This window comes from Sabethes cyaneus, chromosome 3 (genome assembly GCF_943734655.1).
Source record: "Sabethes cyaneus chromosome 3, idSabCyanKW18_F2, whole genome shotgun sequence".
In the NCBI taxonomy this organism is placed as follows: Eukaryota; Metazoa; Arthropoda; class Insecta; order Diptera; family Culicidae; genus Sabethes; species Sabethes cyaneus.
In genome coordinates, this window is record NC_071355.1 from 216763092 (window position 1) to 216784176 (window position 21085).

At 39.6% G+C, this 21085-nt stretch overlaps 1 protein-coding gene and 1 long non-coding RNA gene across 2 annotated transcripts in view; one reads left to right on the forward strand and one right to left on the reverse strand.

Annotated features, from left to right (window-relative positions):
- LOC128744639 (uncharacterized) overlaps positions 1 to 21085 on the reverse strand; it is a 379511-nt gene that overhangs the window by 339647 nt on the left and 18779 nt on the right. The window lies entirely within an intron of this gene.
- On the forward strand, positions 20627 to 21051 carry LOC128744640 (uncharacterized). The gene is made up of 3 exons (XR_008412402.1): positions 20627 to 20735; positions 20794 to 20880; positions 20943 to 21051. It is a non-coding gene; the product is annotated as an uncharacterized LOC128744640 (long non-coding RNA).

Here is a 21085-nt window from a genome sequence, read left to right on the forward strand (position 1 = left end):
GAGAGGTTAGACATCAATCAATAAATTTTAGTTAGTATCGTTTGTAGTTTTATAAATCGACCTTGTAGTTTACTGTAATAAAAATGTTGTGCAAAGTATAATAATAAAACATAAATTAAAAAGAAATAATTTACTGTAGACAACTTTATATATGAGCTCCAGGATGGTTAACATTTAACCCAATGAATAGCACCCTAATTGATTTTGCGAATGCTCGATCAAAACATCTCAAGAAATTGTCAGCATTATTTAACCTACGAGTTCGTAATGCTTTGTGTCCCATGCCATGTTTTCACACAATTTATTGCCCATAAAAACCCCTTTTTAATAAGTACTCGAAACCTAGCAATGTATGCATAAGGTTGCATATTTTCGATCGAAGCGCATGATTGCTGCCTTCATATTTCCACAGCAAACAAAAGAAAACCGTCACAAGTGCCTTCTTTATCCAGTTATATTCGCCGCTAAGTGCCACTTTATTCCGCATCGCATTCAGCGAAGAAACACCAAACAACCGACGGCTACGACGACGACGACGACGACGGCGGCAAAGCACGGCACGATGGCATTTCGAAGTGCCAACTTCCGCAGCAATTAATTGCCTCGCTGCCTATACGCTCGAGTGACTTCTTTCGGCTGCTTGTCTCGTATGCCTTCCTGTATGCCCGAACCCGGACTGCACCTAGAAAGAGGATTCGCACGTAACCTGCATGCCGTTTTCCACTATAAAATCTCCTGGGTTTCCCAAACGCGAACTTCGGTTGCTGGAGTAAAACCGGGAGGTCGGACCGGGGGTTTCAACACTTTGCATCTGGTTATAATAAACAGTTGAAGAGTTAGTTATTCTTTCACTACTTTTCACATATGTTTTTGTTTCTTCGAAGAAGGTCTTCTGGTGCTGGCTTGTAAGCTAGAAATAGCGGATAGTGGAAAAAATCTGAAAATAAACTTCTATGCAGCTATTCATAAATTTAGCGTCCTTACTGCTCGAGGATAGATAAAACGATTAGCTTTAATAGATGATGTCATGAAATAGTGCTTCAATAATGCGCGAGATTTCGCTATCTTTAATCAGCTGAATCGAACATATTCTCTAAATGATCTATCTAAATCAATCGATCAGTATTTATCGCAATTACCTTACTCGTATGATGCACTAATCGATTTCACACAGCGGAAGCACGACTAAATCGCAGACATGTAATTGACACTAAATGCCACAGTAATCTTGCACTGCGCCGCGGTCCCGCTGATGCCGATTTATACTATCCGTAAACAGATTATGTATCATCCAGCCAACCAACGCGCAATGAAACGCACGGTGCGGTGTAAGTATTTAAATCAAACGCTAACGAACAAGAAACGCACCTAATTACAGGAATCAAGACGCAAACCGCGTTAATGGCTGTTCTGCTCCACGGTCTACGGAGGTATGGTCGGTACGGGGAGTACGATGCCGCTGCTGGCCTGGCTGTGGTGGTTCCTAACTTATCTTGTCTTGCGTTTTCACAATTGGACGGATGTAATGTAGGCAGCATATCTTGTAGTAACTGATTCGCAATGACTTCAAGTCAAGATGTGGTGACGAGATAGTGTCAGCAATTTGTTAAAATGCGCATAAATTGTCTTGATTAGATTTTCAGCTCAAGACAAGAAGCCGAACACTGGCTGTTTGATTTAGATAGTGCCGGTGGGAAAAATTTCTAATGAATAGAATGTTTATGCATGGAAGAGAATTTGGAATAAGATGCTGTTAGAGGTATGCTAATGCAGTTTTGATTACTTTCACATAAAAAAATCTCGAGAAAACAAAGCAAAATTATCTAGTTTTGAAATCACTTTGAGTCATATAAGCCATATAGGCCATTAATCTTTAGGAAAAATCAATTAGTTCTTGCATACCATTGCAAAACAAACAGTTCATGAGGAGATTTCTGTCCAGAAGGAAAATTTTTGAAATAAAAAAGACTAATCAAACCGAAATAAATTCACACAGCCATAAATCCCAAGCATAATTCAAGCTACTTGCGCATTTTCACGACAAATATCCACAAAAGCTTGACCGCAAAAACTTCATTTATCACCTAAAGTGGGTCAGTGCCGGCAAACCGGAATAAATTTGCTGCCACTTAGCGCGAAGCCATTAATTTCGCGTCATCCAGCTGGCCGCGGGCAGTAAAGCATTCACAGGAGCCACAACGAGAAACAGCAACTTGCAAATATAAACCTTAATTACCGAAGAGTTCAGAGCAGCAACGACGAAGCCACAGCCAATGATCCTGCGGCAAAGGCGACCGGCCAGCGATGCCCCAGCTGGTGGCCAAGCAGATCAGGTAACCGAAATCGTTTTGCCAATGGCTTTTGAAGCGTGCGCCGGTTCGCTTTGATACGCTCCGCTTGACCGATCCAGTCGATCACGAAAAGCTTGGTTCCCTGTCACAAACGTTCACAAATTACCTCACTTTTACCCTGTTCAACAGTGTGAGAATGCAAAAATTTTGATTAACACGATCGCTAACCAGCAAGGACGTATTCGCACAGAGACTAGGTACTGCCCAGATTGTCCCATAATTTATAGGCGCGCTAACAGCTGTAATTGCATGTTACCGCACTTGTTATTAAATACGTGAAAACCGGATCGAGATCAAATCGAAATTATCCAATAAGCAGTTTCATTTGCAACCCTGCTGAACGCCGTGCCGAGGCAGGATATGTTAACCATTTCCAATTTGTTCACTGACATTGTGGAAATGATATTTCTCAGTCCGTTAATCGACAACATTGTCAACACCATCATCATAGTCGTAATTGAGTTCCGCTGTCTCACTCTTGCACAAAGTTTAGAAAGAGATCTCAAATTTCTTCGTAATTGAAACCATTTAATAAAGATTACCGTCGCTGTTATGGGCCTTGTCTAGATTTATCTTTTCCCCCTTCATAGTAAATGGCATGGAATCATCAAATATAATGATCTCGTAAAGTTGTATTGATGTTCAGCTTTGCGTTTGCCTAGCAGTTACTCATTTTATACCCCTGCTAGAGATATTTCTTTAATCGATTTGCACTACTTTTCAAATTATGACATCAATTCGTACCGCAGCAAATTGATAATTCCTACAAAACGATTGATTACTATCCAAAATCACGCACAGACATCATGCTCAGCGTTCTAGCCACTATGCCGACCAACCAATCCTGGTGATTGTGCACTTCCACCCGGTTCTGTTTTTCCAATCGAAACTCACCGCGCGAACTGCATAGTAAATCTCCTCTCATTTATCATTATTCTAATTATCTCCTTTTACTCTCATATATAGGCAATCATCACTCAACGCTGTTGAACACGATTGCTCTGCTTGCCTGCCTGCCTGCCTGCCTGCCTACCAGCCTGCCAGCCGGCCAACTTGCACAAACGATCCGCACCCCACCATCGAAGCGATTTTCCTTATCATCCATCGTCCATCTGGCCAACAGAGTCACGGCACGGCACAGGCGGGCAGCTACACTAGCGAAAGCGCAGCCAGATAGACGGCGATATCGGTATCGAAGCTGTTTCCCGTACTGAGGTGATTTGTGCAGGGGCCGAGGAGCTTAATTATAGTCGGTTCAGACCAAGCGACTGCGACGACGAAAAGTGCTGAGGTTTACGTAAAGTTTGAGAAAAACCCCAAGAGATCAGTTTTAACAGTCTTGATTAACCGAAATGTTGTAATTCTTAGGATAAGGATAAAAGCGACCGAATCTCCTCACTTTTAATCATATTTAACCGGACAAGCCGGATTAGTGGCGCATAAAGTTGTACGTGTTTCGCGATCTTAGCAAGTGATGGATAATGGATGTCAATACTTTCGTAAACAAATGCTCAACGGTTGACCTTTTATACTCGTATCCTTTAGTCGGTTTAAACTGATTAAAATCTAAGTGTGCAATTAGAAATCATCGTAACTTTTTATGTAGGATTTGTAGTTTTAATTATAATGATCCTATACAGCCACCTTGAGGAAAGGAAAAGCAGTAGACAAGCACTCGACTGGAATCCGCAATAAGAGCGTAGAAGAGGCAGACCCAGAGGCTCATGGCGGCGCAGCATAGCCAACGACATACGGGCTGTAGATGAGAACCTGTGCTAGTGACAGGTAAAAGCCATGGTGGGTAACCGTCCCCAGTAGAGATCTCTGATCCCTGTGTTCTGCCTACAGAGACTATAGATTACAGAAGCGACAGGGCACTCAAAATCTGCTAAATTTTGAATCATAGCGGTGAGTTACCTTTATTTATAATCGTACTCTCCGCTTTGGTTTAAAACTTAGCGGATTTTGAGTGCCTTGTTGCCTCTGTAATCTATAATCTCTGTAGTTCTGCCGGACCGGTGAACATTGACAACAAGTAAGTTTAAACAGCCTTTAAAAAAGAATGTCGGATTCAAATTTAGAGTACCGAAAATGTTCCAATTGCGAGGTTTTTTTAGAGATCTCGTAGATGTCCGAGAAAATTGAAAACAGAGTTCGATGTGGCAAGCTATTCTTAGTCGTTAAGAAAAGAATTGGAAATTGGCAGACATCGCGATTTTTTCTGTTTTACTTATCTTTGACTCTGTCGCTGTCCAACGTAAATCATTTTTTATTAAAGGAGGAGGGGCGATTGGTGAGGACTGGTAGACTGGATGATATTGCGATACTTCGATGTGGGGCCAAAAAAAATGTTGCGTAGTTCAATTACTGAGTGGGACTCTAACCGACACTCTCTCGGTTTGCGCCCATGTGACAATTAAACTATCAGTAGGGTATTGTCGTTATCGTCGGGCCACTGTTATGGTCGGGCCATCACGATTTTACAGTTTTAGTAACTCATGATATCTATGATACAACCATTGTAAAACTTCTTACTGTGATAGCTAACTTTTCACAATATTGTGAGTTTCAATCGTGTATTCAAAACACCCATACTGAATTCAGTGACTAAATCTGACAAAAAAAGTTTTCCAGGCGCAATGAACTTTTCTTCAAGAAACCATTCATGAAATGCAATTATCGAGATAAATTTTGAAAATGAATGAAGTGTGTTGTGCTGCTACACGAAGACTATAGAAAAATCCCCTCCAGTAAGGTGTTTGGGAAGGCTAAGGTGAAATAGTAGAAAAGTGCTATTTGTAAAGGTTGGGCCTCCATAATTTTAAGCGCTGAAGCGTAATAATCGCTAGAGAATGTCAGTAACGTAAAATGTGATGAAATACAGCAAAATTAATAGGATAAAAACCTAGATTTTTGTTGGTTTTTTTTTTCATTGTAGTTGTACACTTCGGAAAAGGCGATAGTAGCAATGTTGATTTTACAAGATCGCCAAAATTTCGCAAAAATGCAATTAAAAATAGGGTATTTGTAACTATTTGAACCGTTGTTCACGGAATTCATTTTTTTCATGTCTCTATATAGAATTTCAATACGTGTGGCTTAGGTTTTCTGCGGTGGTGAAACCTGTGCCACATGGCCCGACTATGACAACATTTTTTGTCTTCACGTAAATCAATTCAAAACTTTCCGGAAATATACCTTATTCTTAGACCTTTGCAACGAAGTATTTAGATTTTCAAAATTCCTTTTGAAACGAAAGTTATGGGCGAATTTCAAAACGTGGCCCAACCACGACGGCAGTCCCCTACACGTGTGGAAAACAGACACTGAGAAAGCCTGCAAGCCGTAGGCGAAATACGTATCTGTCAAGAATAAAATATACGTAGTAGAATTAAATTGGATAAGAATTTCTTTTTAGTTAATTTCCAGGTTTCGTATTGTACTAAAACGCCCAAAAAACTTCAGTTGCCCTTGATGTTTTCTCCTTTGCCGTGACCAGACATGCCGATGAGATGTTGGCAGTAGCTCAGCTAGCGTTTGAATAATGCTGTTCGCCGGCTTAGCTCGTGTTATGCACCAGTGCAAGCGACAAGATCGAACCCACCTATTTTTCATGGTCCATCATTCCATCATCTACGTTGAACAAAATGGAACATTTCAATTTCAGTCTGAACAAAAGAGCAAAGTTACCAGTGAGCCGTTCACCTTTTACTGCCAAAGAAAAATTACGCTACGTATGACTGTAGCATTGGTGGTGGATAGTTATGTGTTGCTAAAGAAAACCGAGTGAAAAGCTCTAAGTTCCAAATTTCCTAAGTTTCATCAATTACCGAAAATCGTGGTTTTAAGAACGAACAAATTCTTATATGAAGATTCAAAAGATGTCACTAAAACTGCTAATACTAATACTGCTTTAATCTATACCTATAAAGAAGGATTTCTGTCTGTCTGTCTGTATGTTCCTTATAGGATCGAAAACTACTGAACCAATCGGCATGAAAATATGCATGTAGAGGTTTTTTGGGGCCAGGGAAGGTTTTAGTGATGGTTAGAAACCCCTACCCTCACTAAGAGGGGGGGGCTCCCATACAAATGAAACACAAATTTCTGCATAACTCGACAACTAATCAAGCAAATAGAACAAAATTTGGCATGTGGGTTTTTTTGGTGACAAGAATTTATTCTATGGTAAATTGAGACCCCTCCCCTCTTTTTAAGGGGAATTATAACTCCTCTCCTCTTTAAAAGGGGTGACTTCCATACAAATTTTCTCATAATTCGAGAACTAATCAAGCAAATGCAACCAAATTTGGCATGTGAAAGTTTTCGAGGGCAAGAATATTTTCTATAGTAAATTAGGACCCCTCCACATGCCAAATTTGGTTTCATTTGCTTAATTACTTCTCGAGTTATGAGGAAAATTGTGTTTCTTTGGTACAGCAGCCCCCCCTCTTAAAGTGGTTTGAGAGGGGGGGCTGCTGTACCAAAGAAACACAATTTTCCTCATAACTCGAGAAGTAATTAAGCAAATGAAACCAAATTTGGCATGTGGGTGTTTTTGGAGACAAAAATTTTTCTATGCTGAATTGGAACCTCTCCCCGTTTTAGGAGGGGGGGATCTTATACACATGAAATACAAATTTCCTCATAACTGAAGAACTAATCAAGCAAATGGAACAAAATTTGGCATGTGAAAGTTTTCGAGGGCAAGAATATTTTCAATGGTGAATAAGGACCCCTCCCCACTTTAAGAGGGGGGGGCTCCTATACAAACTAAATACAAATTTCCTCATAACTCGAGAACTAATCAAGCAAATGGAACAAAATTTGGCACGTGGATGTTTTTGGAGACAATTTTTTTTTCTATGATGAATTGGGACCCCTCTCTACTTTAGGAAGGGGGGCTCCTATACAAATGAAATGCAAATTTCCTCATAACTTGAGAATTAATCAAGCAAATGGAACCAAATTTGGCATGTGAAAGTTTTCTAGGGCATGAATATTTTCTATGGTGAATTAGAAACTCTCCCCACTTTAAGAGGGGGGGCTCCTATACAAACTAAATACAAATTTCCTCATAACTCGAGAACTAATCAAGCAAATGGAACCAAATTTGGCACGTAGGTGTTTTTGGAGACAAAAATTTTTTCTATGATGAATTGGGACCCCTACCCACTTTAGGAGGGGGGGCTCCTATACAAATGAAATGCAAATTTCCTCATAACTCGAGAACTAATCAAGCAAATAAAACCAAATTTGGCATGTGGAGGTTTCTGGAGGCAAAAATATTTTCTATGGTGAATTAGGACCCCTCCCAACTTTAAGAGGGGGTGCTTCTACACAAATGAAATACAAATTTCCTCATAATTCGAGAACTAATCAAGCAAAGGGAACCAAATTTGGCATGTGGTGTTTTTGGAGGCAACCATTTTTTCTATGATGAATTAGAACCCCTTACCGTTTTAAGAGGGGGGGCTCTCATACAAACGAAATACAAATTTCCTCATAACTCTAGAACTAATCAAGCAAATGGAACCAAATTTATCATGTGGGTGTTTTTGTAGGCAAGAATATTTTCTATGGTATATTTTATATGGATTTCCCCACTTTAAGAGGGGGGGGGCTCCTATACAAATGAAAAACAAATTTCCTCATAACTCGAGAACTAATCAAGCAAATGGAACCAAATTTGACATGTAATTGGTTTTGGACGCAAGATTTTTTTCTATGGTGAATTGAGACCCCTCTCTTCTTTAGAAAGCGAGTTATGGCCCATCTCCCCTTTAAGAGGGTGGGCTTCCATGCTTCCATACAAATGAAATGCAAATTTCCTCTTATCTCGAGAACTTATCAATCAAATGGAACCAAATTTGGCATGTGGGAGATTTTGGAGTCTTGAATTTATTTTACGATAGTTAGAGACCTCTCACCCCTGTGGTAGGGGGATATGGACTCTCATACAAATAAAACAGAAATTTTTGCGAAACTCAAAAACTAATCGAACTCGAGAAATTCGAGACTCTTCCATAAAACATTAGTCAATACAAGACCACAAAAACTATCTATAGTAACACTAGGTCATTCAGGACGAGACGGTCGCGAGTGTTGCCGGTGACCCGCCGTCGGAAGCGCCGCCCACTGGGGGGCTTGCAAAACTCGAGATTGTGACAAAGATCATCCGAGATTCATGATTTATGTACAACATAGGTTAATTTGTGGCAATACGAAGTTTGTCGGGTCAGCTAGTGAAAACATAAAAGATTGTTGTTCTCCGCTGATCACAATCAAGTTTATTGGGCCAGCAATAATTATTAGAACAAAATATTGGGTTTGGTTTTAATTCATTTTCCTGCGCATTTGTTGCGGTCAATAGTGTTTAATTTGGCGTTAACTTGGTTTCAATTACTATCACTTGTTCACGGCGGACAAGTTTTCAATGGGACGATTACTGAAATTAAAATTGCTGCGGCACTGCTCGTGTTGCCGTTGGTGGTACATCACAATAAGGAATTATCAAGCCAATTAGAAATCAACGAGAAAGGGTAGGAGTGCTTTTAATTCTCTTGTAACTTTGTTATAGTAGAATTAAATGGATTTTTCCTTTAACATTCTCGTTGGTTCCTGAAATGTATCCTAACTTATTCGAAAATAATTGGAAATTATTCCAACCAATCACAAAGCAAGAATTTATACCTCGACGAAGAGTTGAACAAACTGTTGTCTAACTACCGAGTTAGAGTTATTTTCAATTTTTCAATGGCGCGCATTAAAAATCAATAGTTTTCTATATTTTCAATTCGAGTTTCCGATCTATTGATGTAAATAGCTTGGAAATCTATTGGGCATTGACTGAATTATAAGCCGCAGCATGAAAACGCATTATTACCACTTTGATGACGTCATTTCCAACACGAAGCTAGGATTTCTAGATGGACAACGCTGCAATATTTCCAGTTTTACAATAGTGCGCACTTAAAAATCAATAGTTTTCTTTATTCGTGTAGATACGTTGAAGATTTTCCGATCGATTGATGCAAAAATACTTAAAATCGATCGGAAAACCGTTAAGCTATTAGCGCTCAACATTTTTCATTTCTCGTGACGCTCGACTTTTTAGATTTTTTTGGAATGACACCCTATCTCAAAACTTGCCGTTAGATGTAGACGTTAGACGTCAAAAATTATTGGATAACAATCCATTTAAATGAAAATTCAATCTTAGTCAACCTTTCAGTACCTGCAACTGAGAGTTATTAAATCGACTCAACCGTTACTAAAAAACTTAACCAAGAATTGATATTATATTATTGCAATAACGTGATTAAAGAGTTAACCTAAAATTTAAGGGCTAGTTGAATGATACCATATAAATCTCCTGAGTATTTCAACCAACTTTGCAGAAGACACCTACCCTCTAGGAAGTTGTCTTGACATTTCTCGGCATCGATTGCCAAGCTCCTGTCACAATGCAGTCGATAATAGTCTATCTTCTCAGTGGTAGAAGCAGAAAGGGCAATCATATAAAAATAAAAACCGTCGGCGGGTGGAGCGCGGGTGTGTGCGTACGAATGGTTAGACTGGAATGAACTGTTCGACTGGATATGTGAGATTATCTAATATAGGGTGTCGTATACTGATAGTTTAATTGTTAAAACACTTGGGCGCAATGACAGAATATCAACATTTTATAACAACCGTATAAATTTCATAGGTGATTCAAATCCATTTTACTTCGCCCTAGGGTTTTTTTCTAATTCTCGTCGTAGTAAGGAAAGCCACTCTAATTTTCATCATTTCTTAGATGGATTTAAAGAATACTCCAAAAGTTCTGCTGCTGATTTGACTCAAACACACTAACCTTCCGATCCGTGCCCTTTAAATTCACTAAAAAGCGATTATTAAAGCATTTTATTCAAATTACGCAACTGATTTTATATCTAAAATTCTTCGTACCGTTTTGAAATTCGTCCATCAAAATTTTTCATCGTCCGAATTAAAAATCACAATAATGTTTACGAAGCTAGCGTGCATGTATTTATGTAGGACGGCATGACAAATGTTATTCTGCTAAATTTCTGCAGGTTATGCAAGTTTTCCCGGCTGCAGAATAACGACAATGCGTTGCGTGGGTTATTTTCATTTTATGATTGACAAAAATTGAAACGATTAGTCCACATTTTCTTCTTCGTTCCACGATAAAACGTAGGAAATTTGGCTGGTAGGACTTCTTCAATGATAAAAAGCATTGAAATAGATTTCAGCTCACTTTGATTGATCGCGTATGATAGTCAACAAACTAAAATATTAGGGAATAACTAATTTAGCATTATGTGTCATAAAAATCGCTGATATTTTTGAATAATTTGTGTTGGATAGGACGGGAATAGGCAATTACGACGAAGCAGCAACATACCCTATGAGCAGTTAATAATATCTGAAATAATTAGTTATTTTGTTTGTTGAATTTGTCACATTATTTATATTCCTCAACGCATTCGCATTTAACAATCTGCTTCGTTACTCTGAAAACCTGAAGTATATGCCCTTGCTAATTGATCAAGATTTCAATTTATTATGCGAATGCACTTTCGCTTCCCATTTATTGCATTATAAAATTAGAATTCCAAGAAACCTTTGAAAGACGATTATTGATTGATCTCTCGTCGTCGTTTCCATCCATCCGGCGTCAATTTGCGTGTCGACTCCAATTGACACCGCGCGCCACAGTTAAGCTGCTGATGCTGAGCAGAGTGTCAACCCCTTCCCAACCAGCATCGTACCTACGTAGCACCAGCCAGCGCAGCGTAGCTGACGACGAATGCTGTAAACGCCAATACCTACACATAGGCAGTTTGTTGTTTGCAGCTCAATTATAATATTTTGACATGATCGGATTAACGAAGCGCATTCGCGGATAGGGGGAAGTTGATGAATTGCTTGTCTGATTTGAGAAAACGACCGCCGCGCCGATACGGGAAGAGGAAATGTGCAATCGAAAGGGATTTAATTGATACGGTCTAGTTGGAATTTATTATTTATTCATGCTTACGTATGTTAAACAGTTTTTTAAATATATAGTTTAACGCGAGCTCAGTTTGTGTTAATAAACATGAAAAATGAATGAAACGCTTTCTGCTTACCATAGGCGACAGGAGTCGTGCACAACATATCGAAACATTTGATTAAAGAACGCATTCCAAATTGTGTTGGTAATGTACGGAGTTAACCTAAGATCACGTTCAATGCGATGCATAGATTAGCATCAGTTTACCCGCATATGCAGGCAGGTATTTGGTATCAATGGTCACTGTTTTGCATTCACTCTGAGTTCAGTTCTTACGTTCTACATTTTGCATCTCTGCCCCCCTGCGTCTAACTGAAGCTATCCTTAAATAGGCATATGCGATCATTAACATACTTTTCGTTAACTTTGTTGCAAATGCATTTATTACGCTTGGCAGATATTTTCCCTCTTTGGCTTCTTCAGGAGCTTCGAGAATCGTGCAACTGTTTCGATCCGTCATGAGGACCAAATACTGACGCACAGTAGGGCACATTGGTCAGGCGCTCTGATCGAACCTGATAGCTTCTTGAGAAGTGTCTGTATAAGTGTACTAGGGTACGGGAGGGTATTTCCAGCCCATTAAGCGGTAGCCTAAACAATATTCAGGAATTACGTTAAAACTATATTTATTCTAGACAAGATTTTTATACCAGTTGATAGAATAATATTTACTGAATATCGGCGTGTATTTTGGTCTTAATGAAACGCTACTGAATTTGAGTTATAGTTGCGAGAAATAATGAAGTCGCTGCGGCTAAATTGAGCCCATTTTCTATAGTGGTGTCTGTGTTTTTTAAATCCGACCGGCCGAAATAGCCAGCACAGGGATTAATGCTTTTCAAAAACAGATCAAAAGAGAAACCGATAACGTGTCGGTATAGCCTATATACCGGCTCTTTGAAGATAATTAGTTTTGCAGTGACAACAGCTTGCTGCTGGCGCTAGTGTATCATTCAACCGTTCATATACACTAGTACCAGAAGCAAGGGGTTGTCACTCAAATACTAGCTATGTCAACACGATAGAGTAGTTTCAGGAGTAACTGCCACATTGGTAGTAGTGTTACATTGAGTTGATCGCCGCAATTCAAATTGTTTGCTCTTATGATCGGCGGTTTTCGGCTCTTTGATTCCTGTTGAATCAAATAAGATGTAATTCTAGCTTTAAAAATATTCGTCGTTATAAAACGTCTACATGGTCATAGTCGTCGTTAAATACCGAGCATATCGCCTGGATTGGTTTGTGTTGTACGTATTGTGTGCGGTCGAAATCAGGCTGAAGAAATCCATGAAATCTAAGCGGTCGAGGCATAACTTTGATGTTTACCAACGTTAGTAGTTCAGGAGCATCGACTCCGCATTGCCAAAGTTGGGCGACGTAGGATGGCGTTTGTAGGCTTACAGCAGTACGAATTTGACGGTTGAGTTGAGGAGAAGCTCTCGAAAAGTCATATAACTTACTCTGCATATCGCTTCGGCGTTGTGCGAGCAAAACAATGTCGTCAGCTAGGTCGAGGTCATTTAGCTGTTCCATCGTTAAAGCAATCCAAGGTAATCCTCGATTTCGTCTATTAATCTTTTGGTCTAAAACTAATATCTCATCCATAACGATGAGAAACAGAAGCGATGATAAAATGTAGCCCTGTCTCACGCCAGTGGTAACCCGTATAAGGTCGGACAAGACGCTGTTGTGCAAAATCTTGCACTAAAACGATTGTTCTCGTTCTAAGCCTCGATGGGATGGACTAGCTTATCTGGAACTCCTCTACGCCTGAGTGCGTCTCAGATGTTTTCGTGGTTGAGACGATCGAACGCCTTTTCGAAGTCAATGAACGCCAGCAGCAGAGAGTCCTGGAATTCGTTGTGATATGCTCTACACATGATCGGCCATCACGAAATTCAGTTTGCTGCCGCTGAAGAGTAGTGTCGATGTTCTCCCGGTTGAGGATTACCTTACAGACTACATTGAAAGTAATACTTTGAGAGTAATATGTGATGTCACGTCAGTCACCGCATTCAGTTAGGTCTCCTTTTTTAGGGACTTTGACTAAAATACCCTGCATCCAGTCCGCATGAAAAGTTGTAGTTTCCCATATATTACTAAAAAGTTGAAGCATCATCTGGGCTGATCTCTGGGCTGGGTCATCTTTAAGCATCTCGGCTGAAATACAGTCTATCCCTGCCGCTCCATTGAAATTCATACTCTTGATGGCTGCTTCAATTTCATTCAACGATTTACTGTAAGTGAAGGTGACACGGATCTGAAAGCTGCCTTCGACCGTGTGGATCACAACCTGTTTTTAGCCAAAACAGAACATATGGGTGCGGCATCAAATTTTGTAAACTGGTTAAAGTCATACCTGGTTAATCGTCGCCTCTCAGTAAAACTAGGCGATGTCTCCTCTACCGATGTCTCCATAAGGAAGCAACCTCGGTCCGCTTTTGTTTTCCTTATTCTTTAACGACGTTTGGGCTGGAATTCCACGAGGATCCAGATTGCTGTACGCTGATGAGCTTAAAATGTTTGTGCCGGTAAAATCTATTGAAGACTGCTGTGAACTACAAGATCTAATCGACATTTTTGCGGACTGGTGTCTAAAGAATGAGCTTTCCATTAGGGTGCGCAAGTGTTCGGTAATCTCTTTTAGTCGCAAGAAAGAACCCTTTATATGGAACTACCGCATCAGCAACGAAGTACTGGACAGAGTTTATGCAATCAAAGACTTGGAAGTGCTTCTTGATACGAGCCTCTGTTTTCGGGAACACTACTCATATATAATATCTAAAGCCAATCAAAATTTGGGCTTCATATTTAGGGTACCCTAAGCATTTAGAGATCCATATAGCCTACGTGCCCTGTACTTCTCTATTGTGCGTTCAATCCTAGAGTATGCTGCTGTAGTTTGGAGCCCCTACACTGGAATTTGGTCCTCCAGGTTGGAAACAGTACAAGCCAAATTCTTACGGTATGCTTTGAGATTTTTACCCTGGCGAAATCCTTTAGTGCTTCCGCCGTATCAAGACCGCTGCAACTTACTCAATATTGAAACTCTCGACAATAGGAGAAAAACTGAAAAAGTTCTGTTCATCCGGAAACTTTTAGTGGGCGAATTGGAATCTGCAAACATCCTCACTCAAATCAATTTCAATGTCACACCACGTGCGCTTCGAGACATACAATTTATTTGCCTGGACTTCCGACGAACCGAGTACGGCCAAAATGAGCCAATTAGAGCTATGTGTTGCTTGTTTAATCGTGTGAACAGTTTTTTTGATTTTCATTGTTCTAGTGATAGTTTTAAACGCCGCTTACGAAGATTAAATGTACTATAGTTAATTGTAAAGTAATGTTTTATTCATGTAGACGTTGTGGTCAGATGAATTATAATGTTAATAAATAAAAAATAAATAAATAAATAATTGAGCATTTAGAAACCGTAATGATAAAGTTGATTGACCTCCACCATCCTGTAAACGTCAGCGCATCTCTAACAGTTTGCAGCCAGGTGGTAGGGCAAAACAGAAGTCATTAAAAATATAAGGAGTAGTAACGGTCCCAACTTACTTTCCTGTGGAACTCCAGACTGAAAACCAAAGCTGTACGATTCCATGGAACCTAACTTTACTAAAAGCTGACGATTTGTAAAATACGGCTGACGCCAGCAGACGCAGCCATGATGTTGTAATGAACAAAAGTGGTTATTATCTACAATTAATTACTAACGACCTAATTCTATTCAAAAAATTCCTAGTCGGTTCATCAAACTCAAAGTATTCTTCAACAGCCGTGAATGCGCGAATGCATGCTGAAATCGGTTCATTGTATCCAAACACCGTTCGATAAAAATTTGGTTGCAGTAGCGCCGTATTTCGAAAAGGTCTGCTTGGTACGCGAAAGCTCATAATTGAGAGTAGTTCGGAGGCATCAATTTCACTATTTTAAGAAACTTGGCTGTTCTAGAGTATCATGGCCCACATGTGTGTTTACAAATATTTTATAAAGATTTTGTCCTTCCGGTGTTTGGCAACTTTTGCGTTTTATGCATTTATACTTAGTGTATACCAAATTTATTCTTGCTTTTCATATATACGTTATTATTTTCAATGCAAACACCTACGCAAAGTACGAAAGTATTTTTTTGCTGATTTTCGGAAATTCCATTGTTGGAATTTTCATTTCTGTTTCGGGCAAGAAGCGTTAATTCCACTCCTACACTCATTTTTCGTGTTCTTTAGACTGTAGAACCCATAGACAATTGATTTTATAAAAAAAAATAACTTATGTACCACAAAATTATATTTTGCCCCCCCATTTTTCAAGCCAATTTCAAAGGGGGGCGGGGGCGGTTGACAAAAACTTTAAAAATAATTTGGAATGACCTTTGGAATAAATGTGGGTTCTCCCTTTCTTCTATTGCCTGTTTTGTTTTTCTCAAAAATCGCATTCAGCAGAACGCAAACTGTAGTTGAAATCAATTAACTTTAAATCAGCTCGTGTACGGTGTGCCAAATGGTCTATTCTTTTCAATGAAACAACTCTATTGGGCAGCAAATGCTTTTTCGCACGGTCATCAGGTTTTCAGTTTTTTTTTGTGTTGAGGCCAGTCAACGTCGTCATAAACAAATTGAATTCGGTCATTAGTACACGGGTGTTGCAGATCATTAACGCTCTTGTTTAATAAATGTATAATTAGGGTTACACCTCATTGTTCGGAGACAATAAGATATGATCCGCTGAAGCCGTCACCGCATAATGCTGCTGCATACTAACGAAAATGTCTCAGCCGCAGTTGCAAATGACATAATGATGGTAATTCCTAGGGGGGAAAAGGTCCTCATTTGGAGTGTGTCAAACACACACACAGAGTCGAGAGAAGCCGAAAGCAAATATTTACATTCAATTGCAACGACGTACTGTCTCACTTTTACTGGCGGGAAATTTATGATCCCCGATTTCCTAATTACCTTTAAACAATTCATTACGATGGTAATGGAGCTCACGCTTGTTTTCGCTAGACAGAATACCTTAGCTAAGAAGCCCGTCATCAACGTCGCTGACAACGGATTATGTATGTAACTTCACCTCATTGAAACGCACCACATTAAAAGATCGCGCACAGCCAGCGTCTCTGCGTGAATCTAATTAATGCCTCTAGCAGTCCACTGGCGATTCGCTTCGGCGGACGAAGGGATAAAATAGCCACGAAAATCTACGCTGTGGAATACAGTGCGACCGTATCAAAATATATTCATACAGATTCAATTAATATCGTTGCTTCCAGCGTGCGGTTACCCCGCGTTTCACCTCGCGCGGATGGTCATTTACTATCTGAGAACGAACCTTTTTATGATGGCGATTGAAACAAAGAGCATTCCCTTCGCCGCCGCTTGGACCCCTGCTGCTATTATGCTTCTTGGGCACTGCTTAGTATGCTAGACTGGACTCAGCGGTCAGCGTACCAGTCGGTCGGCTTGCAAAGTTATGTTAGGTGAGTGGAAATAGAATTCGTTCTGGTGCACTGTTTTCATATTAATATTTTAACACTAGCTATATGGTATTCTTGGGTGCACCAGTTAGCCTACGCAAAGCCGAGCAGTCGTTAAATTTATTTTTATTACCTATTCACTAAGTTCCGCCACTTCGTTTTTTTGCCATTGCATATCGAGTAGCTATCGCCTGAAGCACGGAACTCTGAAGTGATAATGTATCCATATATAGTTGAATTTAGGTGCTACCACAGTATTGTAATTGTATTCATATTTTTCTAGAAATCAGGATCATTATCATTATGGTGGCGTGTTTTCTATAGTAGAAAACAGTGAATTAGCATGTTGTTTGATTACATTGTTGACGAATAATGAAATAAATGAGCAAAATATTATTCATGAAATGCCGAACTTGCCTTCCTTCAAGGTGCAGCAAATAAACAAATATTGATTTCGACAAAGAAGATCTCACGTAAATTGTACATCTACAATGAAAAGAAAATGCATTCAAATACCTACATCGCTCCGGATCGCATGAAAGGAATCATGTCGTCTTTACTCTTCTTTTAGGGCAGTCGAAACGCCGAATCGGGGCGAAGAAAGCGTTAAGACAAACACGTTTCGCCGCGCTCTTTTTTCCACTAGGTTGGTGCACATCTATGCATTGCCTGGATGAGCAAATGCAGCAAGACTGGCAGAATTTGTTTTATTTTTCGGTTCGAACATAAATATTCTCCAGATCGATGCAATGCAAAGCACTGTGGCAGCAGGTAAGAGATTTAAATCACCCAGGGATCGCGCCGCGTTGCGATGCCAGAGCAGAGCGCAAGTACCATATAGGCAATGGTCCGGTACTGTACGACCTCCTCCCCGAATTGGGCCACGTGAGCCATAAACAGAAATGCACGATACACACGATGATGTCGATGATGATCATGATGATGACGTTGGGTGAGGAAATGTAGGGTCTGGTGCTGAAGCGGTTCCACTGCATTCATACAACGAATGAAACAGACATAATGTGCATTTGTGTTCGCCGCACATTTATCACCTCGTGAAAGGAATGCAAGAGCAGTGTATTCTTCATATATTTAGAGGTTAAGGAGCTTTTAATTGGTTACTCTTTGGATTGGAATGATTGATAGTATTGAACACTCTTAACGGCCTGTTCAATTTCAGGTTATTCATCTTAATTAAAGAGCTAAAACAATTATACAATTGAAATTAATCTCGTACTTTTTGTCACAGTTGGAATTCATAGCCGAATCATGCAATCATCATTAAAAAGACTCAGCACCCAGTACTCATGCAATGCGCCCATTTTCCTGCCCTTGCCGGACTAGCCCTTCTCGACATTCTCGGCATGAACCACTAATCATTCATGATTCGTCAATCTTGTTTATGGGCCAGCATAATCCAACCCTCTATAACGAGATTTCCCGCTCGTACGGCGAACACACGCGCTCGACACTTTTCCTACGTGGTAAAAAAATTACCAGCATCACTTTCCGATAAGTGGCTTTCGTTCGTTAATCCCGGCAGTTTTTTTTTTATCGAAGAAAAATTCATGACATAATCATCACTTTTAAATAATCCAATAAAAAGAATGCGAAAGAGTGTACTGGGAAGGGGAATACTTTTGCCGTGTTACGAGAGGGGAAACTTGGGAAACAAACGAAAGGAAGGGATGGATCGTCGAAAGTCGATTATTTCTAATTCAGCGCAATCATTGCGGGAATAAATTAGATTCGAACAAGTTTCGGCATTGGATTTTGATGAATGTTTTAGAATGTAAAAATGTTGCTTGCTGTTTCCAGCGATTTTGAGGCAATTGCTTTTTTGGCCTTTTCCAGTCTTTAGAAACGTTTTCCGTCGATTCTGAGGGTATTTTTAAATCATTTACTTTTAAACCTTTTCGTTCATTTTCGGTATCTATGAGCAAATTATAGCAATTGCACACTTGAAACTAATTTGGAAAATTTCCCGTTAATCTCTTTTTCGTACCTTTCATTGTGTTTTTCATTGATTCTGATGTTAATTTGGGGTAGGGATCATATTTTTTCCAGTCATTCCAAACGTTTGAATGGTAAAGAAAATTTGGGTCATTTTCTTTTTTCGGCCTTTAGAAGCATTTTTCATCGATCTCATGAAAATTTGGATTTTTTATTTTCGACCTTAATTAGCGATTATCAGTGATTTGGACACAAATCTGAGATATTTTTCTTTTGAGCCCTTTCCTGGCATTTAAAAAGCATTTTTCAGCGATTCTAATTTCTTTTTCAACCGTTAGGAGCAATTTTCAGCAGATGTACTGCATTAGGTATACGGACAATACGCATACTAAAAGCCTTGGGTTTATACCGTCTTTAGACATTACTCTTCTTTATCGACAGACTTCGCAGCTGGCTGTTAGACTTCAGGAACACTACGGGGTCAGCACAACGATCCTACTAACTCTATCTAGCAAGCACCGCCTAGCCGAGATTCGAACATACGACGACTGGCTTCTTAGACCAGCATCATACCTCGAAGCTGGACGCTACCCATACTAACGCTAGGCATAATTGACATTATGCATAATTGGGCATGTTTTACCATCAATTTTGGTTCAGCGATTATGCCAGCTTTCGTCCTAGCTGCTGGTTCGCGAAACGTCATAAACTGATCGGAAATTGGGTCGAAATAGTGGGACAATTTTAAATACTTATTTCCCTTTACGGGGCCGTACCATTTGGCCAGAGATCTATACCTAAAAAAAAGGACTGTCTATCTGTCTGTCTGTCCGTATGTTCCTTATAGAATCGAAAACTACTGAACCGATCGGCGTGAAAATTTGACCAAACTCGTGACTTTAGTTATGACCTTGAAATATGGTCAGGCATATATTAATATTTTTTTGAAACGATGATTCTACAATTGATGAAGGGACGGTAAGGGAAAGTAATGAAGAAGGATTTTTTCCGGGAATGAAGGGGAAGGGTGGAAAGGAAGGGGGGGGGGTAATAGGTAGCTATGGTTAACAAGTTGTCTCTGATTACAGCTTGGTTCGACCCATGCACCTTCCAGCATTGGACAAAAGATAGGAGTCACAACGACAACTTGTTAAGCATAGCTACCTATTACCCCCCCCCCTTCCTTTCCACCCTTCCCCTTCATTCCCGGAAAAAATCCTTCTTCATTACTTTCCCTTACCGTCCCTTCATCAATTGTAGAATCATCGTTTCAAAAAATAATGAAAATTTGCATGTAGAGGTTTTTGGGTCCAGGAAAGGCTTTAGTGATGGTTAGAGACCCCTTCCCCACTAAGAGGGGGGCTCCCATACAAATGAAACACATATTTCTGCATAACTCGAGAACTAATCAAGCAAATTGAACAAAATTTGGCATATGGGTGTTTTTGGTGACAAGAATTTATTCTATGGTGAATTGAGACCCCTCTCCTCTTTAGAAAGCGAGTTATGACCCATCTCCCTTTTAAGAGGGTGGGCTTCCATATAAATCAAATGCAAATTTCCTCTTATCTCGAGAACTAATCAAGCAAATGGAACCAAATTTGGTATGTGGGGCTTTTAGGGGGCTGTTCTGGCCACACTGGTGAGGTTGACAGAAGAAGATAAACAAAGTTGTGTCATAGTGATAGAAGCAAATATAGAGCATAGAAAATTGAAAGTCATGCTAAATAGTTGGATAAAAAAGTGTTGATAGTAGAAGTTAAAGAGTTTTTGGAAGAATAAAGTTTGGAAAGATTTCTCGAGTGAGTTAGAAGATAGCGCGAAGGAAAATAGCTGTTCGTAGTGACAAGAAAAGTGTTTGCAGGAAGAAAAATAGTTACGAGTAAGTCAAATGTAAAACAATGTTATGCTTTGAAGTGTTTTAAACGATTGATTTAAAGCTATAGGTACGAGCACAAGTACGAGGGAAGATACGGATAGCTAGAAACGGAAAGGTAGAAATACATATACTGAAAAATATTGGAACAGTAAGTAGATTATAATGAATAACGATAACATTGAAAACTAAAGCCGGAAAAACCTTTATTAGGGTGGTTCAACGTGAATGGTACGACAGACAGGAAATAAGTTCGCATAAAAAAGGCAGATAGAAAATAATAATGTAAGTAGGAAGCAGGAATAACGTGAAGACAAAATTAATTCTAACGGTCAAATTATATTTTTAGTTTTGAT